Source organism: Cryptomeria japonica, chromosome 3 (assembly GCF_030272615.1).
Source record: "Cryptomeria japonica chromosome 3, Sugi_1.0, whole genome shotgun sequence".
Taxonomy (NCBI): Eukaryota; Viridiplantae; Streptophyta; class Pinopsida; order Cupressales; family Cupressaceae; genus Cryptomeria; species Cryptomeria japonica.
The window spans coordinates 687,236,940-687,251,196 of NC_081407.1; positions in this window are offsets into that span (position 1 = coordinate 687,236,940).

Here is a 14,257-nt window from a genome sequence, read left to right on the forward strand (position 1 = left end):
TTCTCAATTACACTTCTTCCAGTTCTCCATTCATAAATGTCAACTTAACATCCATTTGATATACCTTGATATTCTTGTAGGTAGAAAAAGCAAGAAACATTATAATAGTTTCCATCCTAGCTACCTTCTACTTGAGAATAGCCTTTACATACGAATCTCATCTTCTTCCTTGTGTTCTTTCCTTGTTCATTTAGTTTGTTCTGGAACACCCACTTATTCCTATCACATTCTTGTTCACTAGTCTAGGTTCTAGCTCCCAAGTCCGATTCTTCAATATTTGATTCAATTCTTCTTCCATTGCTTTTACCCAACTTTCTTCTTTGCTTGCCTCTTCATATGATTTAGGTTCAATAAGTGAAAGAAAATAGCAATTTGATTGCTCATTTACCTCTGTAACACTTCTTGTCTAAACTCTATTTTTGTCTCCAATTATTTGATCTTTTGAATGATTCCTCTACAGTTATTTAAAAGTTTTGATTTCTTTATTTGGTTCTTCCTTATCTTCTTCAACTTCATCAGTCTCTTCTACATTGTTCTCTTCTGGATTTTTCTTTTCTTTTGCAACAACTGGAATGCTCTCAAATTTAGTCTCTTGAACATGTTTAGGGGTAGTTTGATCCCATGTCTCACATACTTTCACATTTGTACTCTCCATTATCTTGTTTAGTCCCTTGTTGTAACATTGGTAGGCTTTGCTATTCGTAGCATATCCCAAGAATATTCCTTCATCCACTTTGGTATCAAACTTTCCAAAATCATTTTCATCTCTTATGATATAGTACTTACTCTCAATTATTTTGAAATAATTCAAAGTAGGAGGTCTTCCATTCCATAACTTATAAGGTGTCTTGGTATGATTTACTCTTATTTGTGCCCTGTTAAGAATGTACATAACAATATGCACAACTTTTTCCAATACATATTAACCAAGTTAACATCCTTCATCATAGTTCTAACCATCTCAAAAACAATCCTCTTCTTCCTTTCTACTACACCATTCTATTGAGGAGTTCTCACAGTAGAAAAATGTCTTCTAAGAACATTTCTCACAAAAAATGTCAAATTCATTCGAAGTAAATTCTCCACCTCTATCAGATCTTAAACCCTTGACTTTAGCATCAACTTGTTTTTTTACCATTTATTTGAAAACTATAGACCTTTCAAAAGCTTCACATTTTTCTCTAAAAAATGTAACCCATGTCATCCAAGAATAATCATCAATAAATAACACGAAATACCTTTCTCCATAAAGTCTACTTGTCCTTTTAGGCCCACACATATATGTATGAATCATCTCCAAGAGATATGAAGTAGAATACTCCTTGTTCTTGAAATTTCTCTTTGTCTGCTTCCCTAACTAACATTCCTTGCACACAATATCAATAGGCTTGACAATCTTCAATAAATCTCTCACTAATTTAGTATTACTGATCTTTATAATGTTGTCAAAGTTAACATGTCCCATCCTTATATGCACCATAACCGACATTCATTACTCTGAATTAGAAAACATCTATTTCCACTTCTATCCTTTATGTAATAAACATTTCCACTTGTTCTAATGCCTCCTGCTACAATCTTTCTAGTTTTTCCTTTTCTGATTATACATCCGGTATTGGCGAACACAACTTCATAACCTCTATTGCACATTTGACCAACACTTAACAAACTATGTATCAAACCTTCTACATAATAAAAATCATCAATTTTATGCTTACCATCAATCAAGATACTTCCTATTCCACAAATTGGTGTAGCTTCCTCGCCTACAAACTTTATTGATCAACCATCATACTTATTGAGATTAATGAAATTGTCCTTATCTCCTATCATGTGATTTGAATATCTAGAGTCAATGATCCACAATCTTGGTTCTACCTTAGCATGCAATGTAGTCTTCTCTTTTGGTCTTCCAGACCTATTCTGATTCTTCTCCTCTATAGCCAAATAATAAGATTCTTCATTCACTTCCTCACCATCTTCTTCTTCAAATGAATGTGCCTCCATAGAACAAAAACTCTTTTTACCTTTATCTCTATCATCTATCATTTTATTAAAATCATTTCTTCGATATCTACTTTTCTTTTCATCATTATCAGATTTTCTAGTCTTCTTTATATATACATTTAGAAGCATAATGACCAATATTTCCATAATTTAAAAAATTTAAGGGTAATTTACCATTGTACTTTCTAGTTCCTCTATTTAGTCTTCTTACAAAGTTCACCTCAATCTCATCTAGGTTCTCACTTGTTTCGGCTCATCCCCTGATATCCTTGACACATTGAATGCATCTTTCTTTCAGTAGGATTTTATATCTTCCATCTCTCCAATTTCACAGGCAAACAACATTTCGATAAGTTGATCAATCAAATAGTTATCCAGATCATGACATTCTTCAATAGTACACTTCTCCAATTTGTAGGGTTTGGTCAATATAAACATGATCTTTTTAATAACATCACTTTTTTCTAAGATTCCACCAACAACTCGAATAGCCTCTGTGCCATTATTCACTCTATCTATGCAGTTCTCAACACTTTCATCAGCTAAATCATTTTGAAACCTTCAAATTTCTACTTCAAATTCAAAAGCCTAGCTTGTTGGGTCTTCAAGTCACCTTCATATGCATAACATAACTTGTTCCAGATTTCTTTAGCTTCTTTCAATTGTTTATCCTTACCAAATAATTCATCACTTAGACAAATGATAAGTATTGTTCAAGCTTTTGCATTTGTCTCCCGAGCCTTAATTTCATCTAGAGTCGAAGGTCCATTCTAAGGTTGTTGGTAACTAGTTTGAATAATATGCCAGATTCCAATCTGCAATGTCTCCAAGTAAGATTCTATTCTTTCCTTCTAATAAGAAAAAGTGTTCCATCAAACATCAATTGTTTAACCTAAAGTTCCTTTGCTATTTTTGGATCTACCTCAAGCGGTTAAGATTTCCAAAGAGGAACCAATGCTCCGATACCAATTGTTGAACACACGATAATATTGAGAGGGGGGGTGAGTTAGTCTAGAACTTAAAAACATATCAATTATAAACAACATCAATTGACTTAACAACAACACAACAATCATCAACAATCAACACATGAACACTTGATTTACGTGAAAAAACCAAATAGGGAAAAACCACGGTGAGAATCTAACTCACAATATATATCAACAATTTACAATGAACATGGCTTCCTACCAAAGAGCTCACTGCTACAGACTTGCAGACTAAGGCACACAACCTTAGGTAAGATACAAAATCAGGACTTGCACAAACGAAGATCACTTCTTTAGGGCAAGATACAAATTGCTACTGAAGGAATCACTATCAACCAACAACGAAGAAAATAGCTAAATTGAAATAGAGAAGTGTAAGGAAGTTAAGTAGCGGAACAAATTCCTACAGTAACCTTGAGAGGAGGATAATGCAAATTTTTTTACAGATCGTCACAATAGTTACAAAAAACATAAATAGATATAATAACATTCAAACCATAACACAGTGATTTACGTGGGGAAAACCCTTTCGGGAGAAAAACCCCACACTCGAAAAGCTGCCCAATATATTATTCCACAATAAAAACATATTACAATATACTTGCATTGCAAGCTCTTCGTAGGAGTACCACTAATCAGAGATTCAGAGGTAACTCAATAGCCATAAGGCTCTTACACCCAACCTCTATCTCACACACTTCATATATAGGAGATACAATATAAGAAACCATCAAACGGTATTATAAAACTATGGGCTAAAACCAGCCAATAAGGTGTAGCTGACCTTATCTCCCTTCTAGATGCCCTATGACGTGTCCCTCCCTTTTTACAGCTCATTTATGTGTCCAATGTATTAAATATTTCCTATTTCAGGAGTACAAACTTTCGAAGGCCATAACTTGAGAACCATGTGTCGTATTGACGAACCGTTTGAAGTGCTGGAAAGCTCGCGAAGTTCTCTATTGCCTCATAAAAAACCACACCGTTTATGCCCATGTTTCAGGGTATTTAGGGGCCTCTAATGTCTTCAAAATCAAATTTAAACATTTCATTATACCCTCCAAAATGGAAAATTTAATATCTTCAAAACTAGTTGTGATCTTGCGACGTAACTCTACTGGAATGCTTATCTAGCCAACCAAAATCTTTGAGGATAATTTTGCACCATTACATGCTCAAATAAAAAATTACTATAAATAGTAACCTCATGTAAATTCAAGGTTGAGACACCATTTTCCCAACAAGAAGGATTCTACTGAATATGAAATTGTCCTTGAACAACTGGATCAAGAGACCAACATCATGACAAACAAATATGATCTTTTACTATAATAACACACTGCCGCACTAAATATATCACCTTCAAAGCTCTTATCATATTCACAATCTCAGATTTGTTTGCATATCATTCACATACAATTCATATACAGTTCACTTTTCCATCACTACTCAACTCATCCATCTACACTCCTTAACTATGAGATACAACATTGAAAACCTAATTGAGGGTCGACCAAAACAAAATAAGCCACCTAGACCAAAAATTCTCAAAACAGTCCACTCTAGGAGAAAGAGGGAACCAAAATATATTACAATATATCCTCCCAAGATTATCAATGAACAACACATGCTAATACATTCTCCAAATTTGTTACCAAATTTAATGTGTAGCTATAGCAATCAATCGGCCATAAAACATCTCCTGATGCAAAATAAAATGTAGATCTCCACATGCCAAGGTGAGACCCATAACAACATCCCAATACAACTTCCCTTTCATATCCAAACCAAAATAATATGATCCAACTAATATAAATTAATCAGACATATCAAGTCACAACATAATTGAATATCCTAAACATAAATCAAGAAAATCTCTCTTGTGGAACAAAGAAATCTTATGAGAAACATACCGAGAATACTACACATGCCATCAAACAACGTGTACTAAACCGTAACACAATTTGCAACATATCCGGAGGGCACCAAAAGATTTCCAGACCATTCTAACAAACACTCCCTGCTAGAGAACAAAGATAACTATCCATAAAAAAATGCCACAATGAACACCAAAAAGTACTAAACTCAATTTGCAACGCAAAGCACAACTGCAACAACCAAAAACATATCCAAACCAACATCCATCCATAGAACCAGGTTTGACATCAATGAGAAACAAACAAGCTCATGCTTCCAACACTACAACCTCATTTTTTGCCTAGTTGATTAATGGAAGAGGTTGTGTTTGAATGGTAGAAATAAAAACAACACCCACTAGGTTAGAATTATCATCTTCTATACCTTTTAAATTCTCTTACATATCATATCTTTCAATCTCCTCCTCCTCATCTAGTCTCTTTTTCTACTTCAAATTCATTAGCATAGCCGTCCTATAAATCTTCCATGTGTGGAACATGATTATATGGAAGATATAAGTTATCCCCAACATAGCATTTTTTTTATCAAAAGCTATTTTAGTTGCATAAAAATGCACTTATTTTTATTGCCAACCTCTATATATTCTATGCTTCAAAATAAGAGTTGTAGGTGTAGTAGTCTATTGTCATTTGTCTACATAATTCAATCATGATGAGGTAATCACTCACATATTTAGAAAACTTGTATGAAGAACATTCAAAACCCACTTATCCTCAAATATAAAAAAATTAGCATATTGAATTTAAAGGCTAGGTTGTTTGGTGATCAACTATGATGATTTAGGTGAGATCGTAAGTCCTATGTCTCCTTCCAATTTTGTTGCACTCAACATACTAAAGGCATCATTTACAATTCTAAAGTCACTATTATAAGAGTTGATAGCTAACTTTGATACCATGGTGTAGTTGATAGTTAACAACACAAATCTTAGAAATCAGCTACAATCAAAACACCTATCACATTTGAAGAGAAAAAGCCATGATTGTGCTATGCAACTTTGATATAATGATTCATCCAAGAAAGCATAATAGATATGCTTGTATTGATTGAATGGAATACAATTATATTAAACTTAGATAGATTATAAATATTATAATGAATACCTATAAAAGTATAAAGATAAAACCCTAGATCTAAAATCCTAGGTGTGGATTGAATTTGAGCATGATAAGTGTCCTCATCTTATGTAACGAGACAATATGACCTATAATTAACTCAAATTAATAATAGAAAACTGCTCCTAAGTTTAACTTAAGTGTAAAAAAGTAATAAGGGACCTACTGTAGTACCCCTCCATGCTTTGCTTCAAATATTTATATGTAGTTATTTTCACAGGTTTGTGTGTGTGGGTACATTCATGTGATCTATGTTATTGGACTATTTTATGACGCTTATATGTTTAAGGACATGATTATTGTTATACTTTATTTGAGATGGACATATTGATGTTAGTGATGGTATACTTATGACATGAATTCTATATTGGTGATTCATTATGATGCTTTATGAGATGTTAATCTATGATCAAATGTTATTTGGATTTTACAATTTTGATGCTTATGGATTTTATGTGTAGAATAGATCTTTACTGCATTGTTTGCTTGGGGTTAGGGTAAAATAAATGATTTTGTATTATTCATTCATGAGCTCCATACGACGTCAAAATTTCCTTTTACTAGATGAGATTATATACATATACATATACATGTGTATATATATATATGTATATATGTATACACACACACATATATACATGTATATACACACATGTATATATGTATATACATATGTATATACACATACATGCATACATACATACACACACACATACATGCATACATACATATATACATACACACACACACACATATACATATATACATATACACATATATACATATACAATACACACACACACACACACACACACACACACACACATGCATACATACATGTATGCATGCATGTGTGTGTGTGTGTGTGTGTGTGTGTGTGTGTGTGTGCAACACTTTTGTGTAGGTTGTAAGTACTAGACATTGACTCCACCTGGTCCACCTGGTCTGAGCATGTCTTTAAATCCCAATGGTGGTACATGAGATAATACAAGGCCGAAAATGTATCTAACCCTAGCTATTGTCCTAACCTAAGGACAATTATCTAGTCTTTATTTTATCTCGCTAGATGTATCATCTAGACAATGTCTGATCAATTTGTTGTCAGTGATAAGTCTTGTTTTGATATCGGTATTATTTTATGATTTATTTAAGTGTGTGGGATTTTATGTTATTTTAATTACTGATATTAATTGTAATCTGAGTGTTATAAATAAATTAATAATTAATTATTGCTTATTGTTATTCTAATTATATTTTTGAAATAATAAATATATTCCTAAATTACTGGATAATATTTATTAATTGATTAATTATTATGCACATGATATTTATTGTGGAAATTACCTTAGAGTGGAAATTATATTATATTTTATTTTAGTGGAACTGATTGTTCTATCTTGGTGGAACTAGTCTTATTTTTATGGATGATTATATTTTAGTTGGAATCAATTAATTAATTATTTATTCTTTTTTGGTTGTCAAGTGGGAAGTTAACTATTTTTAGGGGATTTTTAATTGGTGATTTAATATTTAATTATTATTGTTTAATTTTTTTGTGGGGATTCTAATTTTGGAATTAATTTAATATTATTTATTTAATGCTATTTTTTTATAATTTTCGAATTAGGATTTTTGTGCATAATTTTGTGAACTTTATTTAGCAGATAATTGATTTTTATTTATTCTTTATGAGAATTATTTGACATTACTTTATGAAGTTTTTGGGAAGAATTGTAGTTGTAATTTTGTGAAATTTTTTGAAGGAGATTTTGTGTCGTGGGAATGGAGAAGGATTTGCAACTTTGATTGAAGATTGTTTTCTCAGTTTTCTTGTAACGTGGATTGGCTTATTGAGATTTATTGCTGATATTTTATTTCTGATTGGAAAAATATTCGTGGTTCAAAATTCATCTGCAAATCTTTTCTCTCTTCTTTACCTTTCTTCATAGATTTCCAAGTAGGTCCCCATTTCCTAGTTTTAATTTTAGTTTAATTTATAATATTGATTAAAATGGATCATTAGGAGGATTTGGGGATGTGTATTGATTGTATTTACTATTTGGAGTCAGCTATTTAATTTATGTTTTGAAAGATTAGATTTTTTTAAAATCGGGTGTAGGGATTGAGCTTTTTACTTGTTCAATTTTGCTAAATTCTTGATTTAGATTATTATATGAATCCTTATGATTGATTTATAAGTTCTTTCATAAGATTATCAAACCCTTCTCAAATGGGTTTTGATCATATTTTTTCTTTGGAGTCTTTCCATTACCTATTTTTGAGTGTCAAGTCTTCCTGTTTTGACGAGTAGTCTTTGTCATGTATGCACAAGAATAGAGTGTATATGCACAAAAAAATGACACATACGCATATAAATTTGACTCATATGTGAAGCAAGATGTAACAGATGTGCAACAGGATTGAATGGATGCACAAAATCACTTATTTTGGGTTTTAATTGAGTTGTAAGTTTCCGTTTTGTTTCTAATCAATTTTAGAGGCTTGTGTAGGCCCAATACTCTATTTTTCACGTGATTTTGAGTGCTTAAGACCTTTTTGGATTGTATTGGTGTTTATTTTCCCATTCCCATTCTTTTTTATGGAAAGATTCAAAGTATTATGCTTAAATTTCAGTTTTAGGACTTAACCCTTGTTGATTGGGTCTTGCATAGAAAGTCATATTTCAGTTATGTAAACTAAGATTGATATTAGACTCATGTTTGTTCATTTTATGTTGGAATTAATTCTATTTGAGCCTTATGTTTTAGGATATCTAGGTGAATTAATGGGGAGTGTATCTCTATGGGGGCTAGACCCCTAAGTGGCTGCGAGAGGAGAGTAGATTAATAAGTGATAACATTAATAATAAAAAATTGGGTTGGGTTTCACACACTAATAAGATAATGTTTTGTGCCCCACTCATTGCCTCATGTGTTTGTATGGATAGAGGATGAGATTGGGAAGGCCTTTCCATTTGAGGAGACGTTGAAACAAGCATGTTGTGCAATACACTGTCTTCATGAAAGGATGATACAATACCACATGAGTTCTCCATGGGGGCTGGGGTATGGAGTTATGAGAGGGTCAAACTAATAGGTTAACTCATGAGAGGATATACAATGACACTCTTTCATTATGTACCCTAGTATCCTATTGGGTTGTTCATTTTATGTGGAAGTCTCTGGGAGTCTTTTGATTGTTTTGGAAGTTTCTTTGATGTCTTTTGTTTTTGATTAAGGAAAATCAGGTTTTAAGGGACCCGAAACTTGCTTACAATACGAAAGACGAGCAAGAAAGAAACAAGAGAAGATAAGACCAAGACAAAACAACTGCAAAAGACCAGCACAAAAACTAGCACAAAAACCAGCAGCTAGGACAAAAGGACAACAAGGAGCCAACAAGAAATTGATATCCAAAACCCAACATTAAATTTCAAATGAAAAATTTTATAGACTCCTCAGCATTTTGAACCAAAAGCATCATGGCCTTAGTGGCTTCTCTCAGATCATTGCTCTCCTGTTTTAGCTGGATGTCTTTCGTTTTGGTCTCCATATTAGTGGTGGTTTGCCTGGTCCTTCGCCTGGAGATTTGATGGGTGGAGCTAGAGGTCGGTACATCTTCAATGATTACCAAATTCTTATCCTAATTTTTCCTCTCTAAGTGATCCACCAAGGCATTCATATTATGCGACGAAACTCTTAAGACCTCAAGACTGTGGTTCATGAAGCTTTTCAAAACCTTCTCAGTTTGAGCAACCTGAGTGATGATGCTATCTTTATCCGCCTCAACCTTTTCTTTTACAATTCTGATAACATCCTCCAGATGTTTGAAATCCCCTTTTATCAGGTCTTTTTCGACTAGTCCTGCATCTCAATTTCCTCCTCAGCTTCATTGGTTTCCATCTCCTCACTCTTTTTCCCCAAATTTGTTTCTTTAATCAAATTGTGTATCTTATTTTCCAGGTCCCTTTGTTTGCTCTGAATGCTTGTTATGTTGTCAATAACACACTTCTAGAGATTGAAAGACTCCAGTGTGCAATTTTGGGCAGTATTCAAAATAGTATTCGCTGAATCCCTACCCTACTCAGTGCTCACAAAATTAGAGTTGTCTTCCTCCATAGAGTTTGAGGTGACATTCCTACTATCCGAACCCATAGGGTTAGAATAAGGGTTTTCAGAATTAACATCTTTTTTCCCTTCCTCCTCTTCTCCAGCGTTCTCTTCCGTCTCACTCTCCATTTTTGTCTCAATATCCTTCCCCTTTTCCTCCTCCAAATCATAATGCACCTCCATTTCCACATTATCAATATCAATTCTCCATTTTTTATGGGTAGGGGCATTAGACTGGTCATCATCAGACTCAGAATCATTACAACTCTTAGAAACATGTGCATTAGTTGCCAGGTAATCATCCTTGCTAGCCCTAGCTTTTTCCTTCAGATATTCATAAATGAGCAAAATAAGCCCCTGATGGGCTATTGGGTAAGAATTGGGCTTTTTGGCGTGGTCAGCCAAATTCTCATTCAGAGAAGAAGCTAAGTAAAAGGGCAGGGAAATATTAACCCCATGGCAGAAATGATTAAGAATTGCAAAATGATGGTTGTAGATTTTAGTAAATCTACCATCAACAGTAAGGAATTCCATCAAAACCCTTAACACTTTCTGCCAAAAAGACTTTACTTGCCGGGGGAGGTAGTAGGAGATGTTGTCTTTCTTAGCAAGTCGAACCTTCTCATCCTCAGATTTTAGGAAGTTTTTAATCGCTTCAACAACATACTTTTGGTCTCTATAGAATTTAGTGCCCTTGTTTTGAAGACCTGAGACCTCTGCAACCAGATCCTCATCAATATTCCAGGTCTCCCCAAACAAGGTGACTCTGTTGCTGTTCCATCCCCTAGAAAAGCCACGAGACACCGAATTTCTGCTTCCATGCAGCTTTTCCATATAGTCGGTGAATCCATCTCTATGAAGCCTCCTCCACAGTTTCCGCTTACTCTTCCAGTTTTTGCAGCCAGAGGGCTCATTCCTGTTTAAGTTACCTCCCATATTGAACAACATGTCGAAGTACCCAAAGGTGTATCTCACAATCTGCATATTTAACCACAAGTTCTTGAGCAAAATTTTGGAATAACAGAACAGAGTCCCATCCGTGGTTTTAAAGATAATAATAATGGCCGCACAAAACCAACACTTATTATTATAATCCCCATCACACATATGATCATAAAACCGATGCCTAAAAGCAATCATTAACTGACAGTTCATTTGCCCCCAAACTCTATCTTTGATTTTTGGACCCCAAAAGATAATCATGATTTTAAATTGACCCATTGATGCGATCAAGTAATAATTGCTCTCTAACATCCCTTTTACAATGGGTCTCTTCGATATATTTAACCTCCACCTCTAAATTGACCCCTTCATTAGCTAAGAGGTCCGCAACCTTATTGCCTTCCCTTAGAGTGTGAGTAATGAGAATACTAACATAGTCATTTAATAACTTTTTAGCACTTTCAACTAAATTAGTAATATTCCAAGATACATAACTAGTACCTTTAAGAGCCTTGATGATGTTGAGGGAGTCCCCTTCCAGCCAAATTTTTTTAAATTTGAATCCCTGAGCAAGCTGGAGGCTTTTTAGCATAGTTTGAGCTTCAACCACATGATTATTTTGGACCCCAAAAGGAGAAACAATACAAACACCTTGAGCATTTCCGATGACTCCTCCACCACCAAACTTCCTAGGGTTGCCTTTAGCCGCCCCATCAAAATTCACCTTTATCCATTCATGATCAGGAAATCGCCAAACAATATTATCTCTCCTAGTCTTATTGTCAGATTTGCAAACATTGTGGATTAAGTTCCATTCAGTAAGGATGCCTTTTTCAATTTCATTCATATTAGTAAAAGACCATTGTTTATTGTTCCTGTGAGGAATATTTATGTTTTCTTTTATAGCCCTGCAAACTTTTTCAAAGACCACTTGAGAGGTGCACTTAGCTTCCCTAAATATTCTGTTATTTCTCTCTTTCCGGATTCCCCAGCAACTCATGGGGAGGATCAGGGACCAAAGGTTCTTGATAAGAGGAAATTTGGTGGGGAAGGTCCATTGCCAAATAATTTCCTTGAGACTCTTGTGCATGACCCAATCAACTTTCCAATTCACCCAAAACTTACTCCAGATTTCCCAAGTGAAGGAGCAATTGAAGAACAGATGATCAACCGATTCTTCCTCTTTCTGACATAGCTCACACCTGTTAGGGAACATAAAAACCTCTTCAAACCAAGTTGTCAATAGTAAGGATCCTATTGTGAGTAGCAAGCCAAAGGAACATATTGACTTTAGGGATAAGAATTCTGCTCCAAACTTTGCCCCATATAGGGTTACTGATCTGAGTGAAAGTGTTTTTGTAGGCAGAAGCAATTGTAAAGTCACCTCTTGGATTACTCTTCCAGAGGAAAACATCATCATAATCTTTGTTAATAGAAAAGGACAACAACTCTTGCTGGAGCAGGGAAAATCCAACATATATAACATCAAGCCTAACCCATTTGTTCTCCTTCCAGTGGTCACACACCATAGACCCAAACCTCCTTTAACATTCCTTAATAAATTGACTGTTGACTTGATCAAAGAGAGGTTCATTGTTCATCCAAGGATCCTCCCAGAACCTTATTTTGTCACCTTTTCCAAGGACCCATCTAGCTCTAGCTTTGGCCACTTTTATGGATTTGATAATACTATTCCAAATGAAGGACCCAATAGGGATTTCTTCAGAGTTGAGGAGATCCTAGAGAGGCTGATTTTGAATATATTTGTCAAACCAGATCTGGTTCCAATATTTATTAATGTCATAAGCTCTCCATATTTGTTTAGCAAGGAGAGCTTTATTAAAAGTTTTTTAGAGCTTTTGTACCAAGCCCTCCTTTGCTCTTTGGTTTACACACTTTGTCCCAAGCAACCAAGGATAGTCTCTTTTTTTCTTCAACCCCCGACCAGAGAAATCTCTTCTGGATTCTTTCTAATGCTTCAACAAATTTAGCCGGGATACCAAATAGACTGAGAGCATATATAGGGAGATTCTGGAGAGTAGCTTGAAGAAGCTGCAACTTTCCAGCCTAAGATAAGATGGATCCTTTCCAGCCAACAAGTTTTTTGTTGAGTTTGTCAATTAACATATTCTAAAGGAGTTTGGGGGAGCTAATCCCAAGGGGAGACCCAGATAAGTGGAGGGGAGCATTTCCACCTTGCAACCAATAATTTTAGCAATTCTATGTTGTCTTATGATAGGAGTGTTCATGAAGTATATAGACGATTTGTCCCAATTGACTTGCTAGCCAGTAGCCAAAGAATAAGAATTAAGAGCACCTTTTAAGGCAACAACCTCCCCAATAGAAGAATATCCCATCAAGATAGTATCATCAACAAACTGTTGGTGAGAACAAAAAACATTAGCAGAGGAAGGTTGAAGACCTTTGATAATTTTATTCACTTTCATTTTTTGGATCAATTTGCTCATACTCTCTGCCAAGATGGAGAAAAGAATAGGAGATATGGGATCTCCCTCGATGACTTAAAGAATTTAGTAGGAGATCCATTAATGAGAATTGAAAACATAGGAGTGGAGATCAACTCTCTAATAATTTTGATTATCTTCTCATCAAATCCAAAAGCCTCCATGATTCTGAAAAGAACTTGCCAATCCACTCTATCATAAGCTTTCGCCATATCCAACTTTATCAGAAATCCTTCTTTATTGGCAGCATTGAGGGAGTGAATATTCTCATGCACCAGAATGATAGAGTCCAAAATCTGCCTACCAGGAACAAAACCTTTTTGCTCCTCGGGGATGATGAAGGGGAGGACAACCAAAATTCTAGAAGTATTTTTAGATGTTTATTTGGTTGTTATCCTTAATTCTTTATCTTGTGAAATGGTATCTTGTGTATCTTGATTGTGGTTATGTTTGGTTCTTTTATCCCTAGCCTTCTTCCTTGTTGTTTTGGGCCTTGTGTCTATCTCCAACACGAGGGGTGGATCTCTGGGTTCCACATGGTCGGGTAGTAGTGTTTTACCATCCATTGGGGTTTGTCTATAGAGTTCTTGTTTGTGAGCAAATAGATGGATCTTATCTTGTGTACTAGTGGTTCTATATTCAGATGTATATTATTCCACCTTTGTAATGTAATTGTTATGTATCTTTCAAAA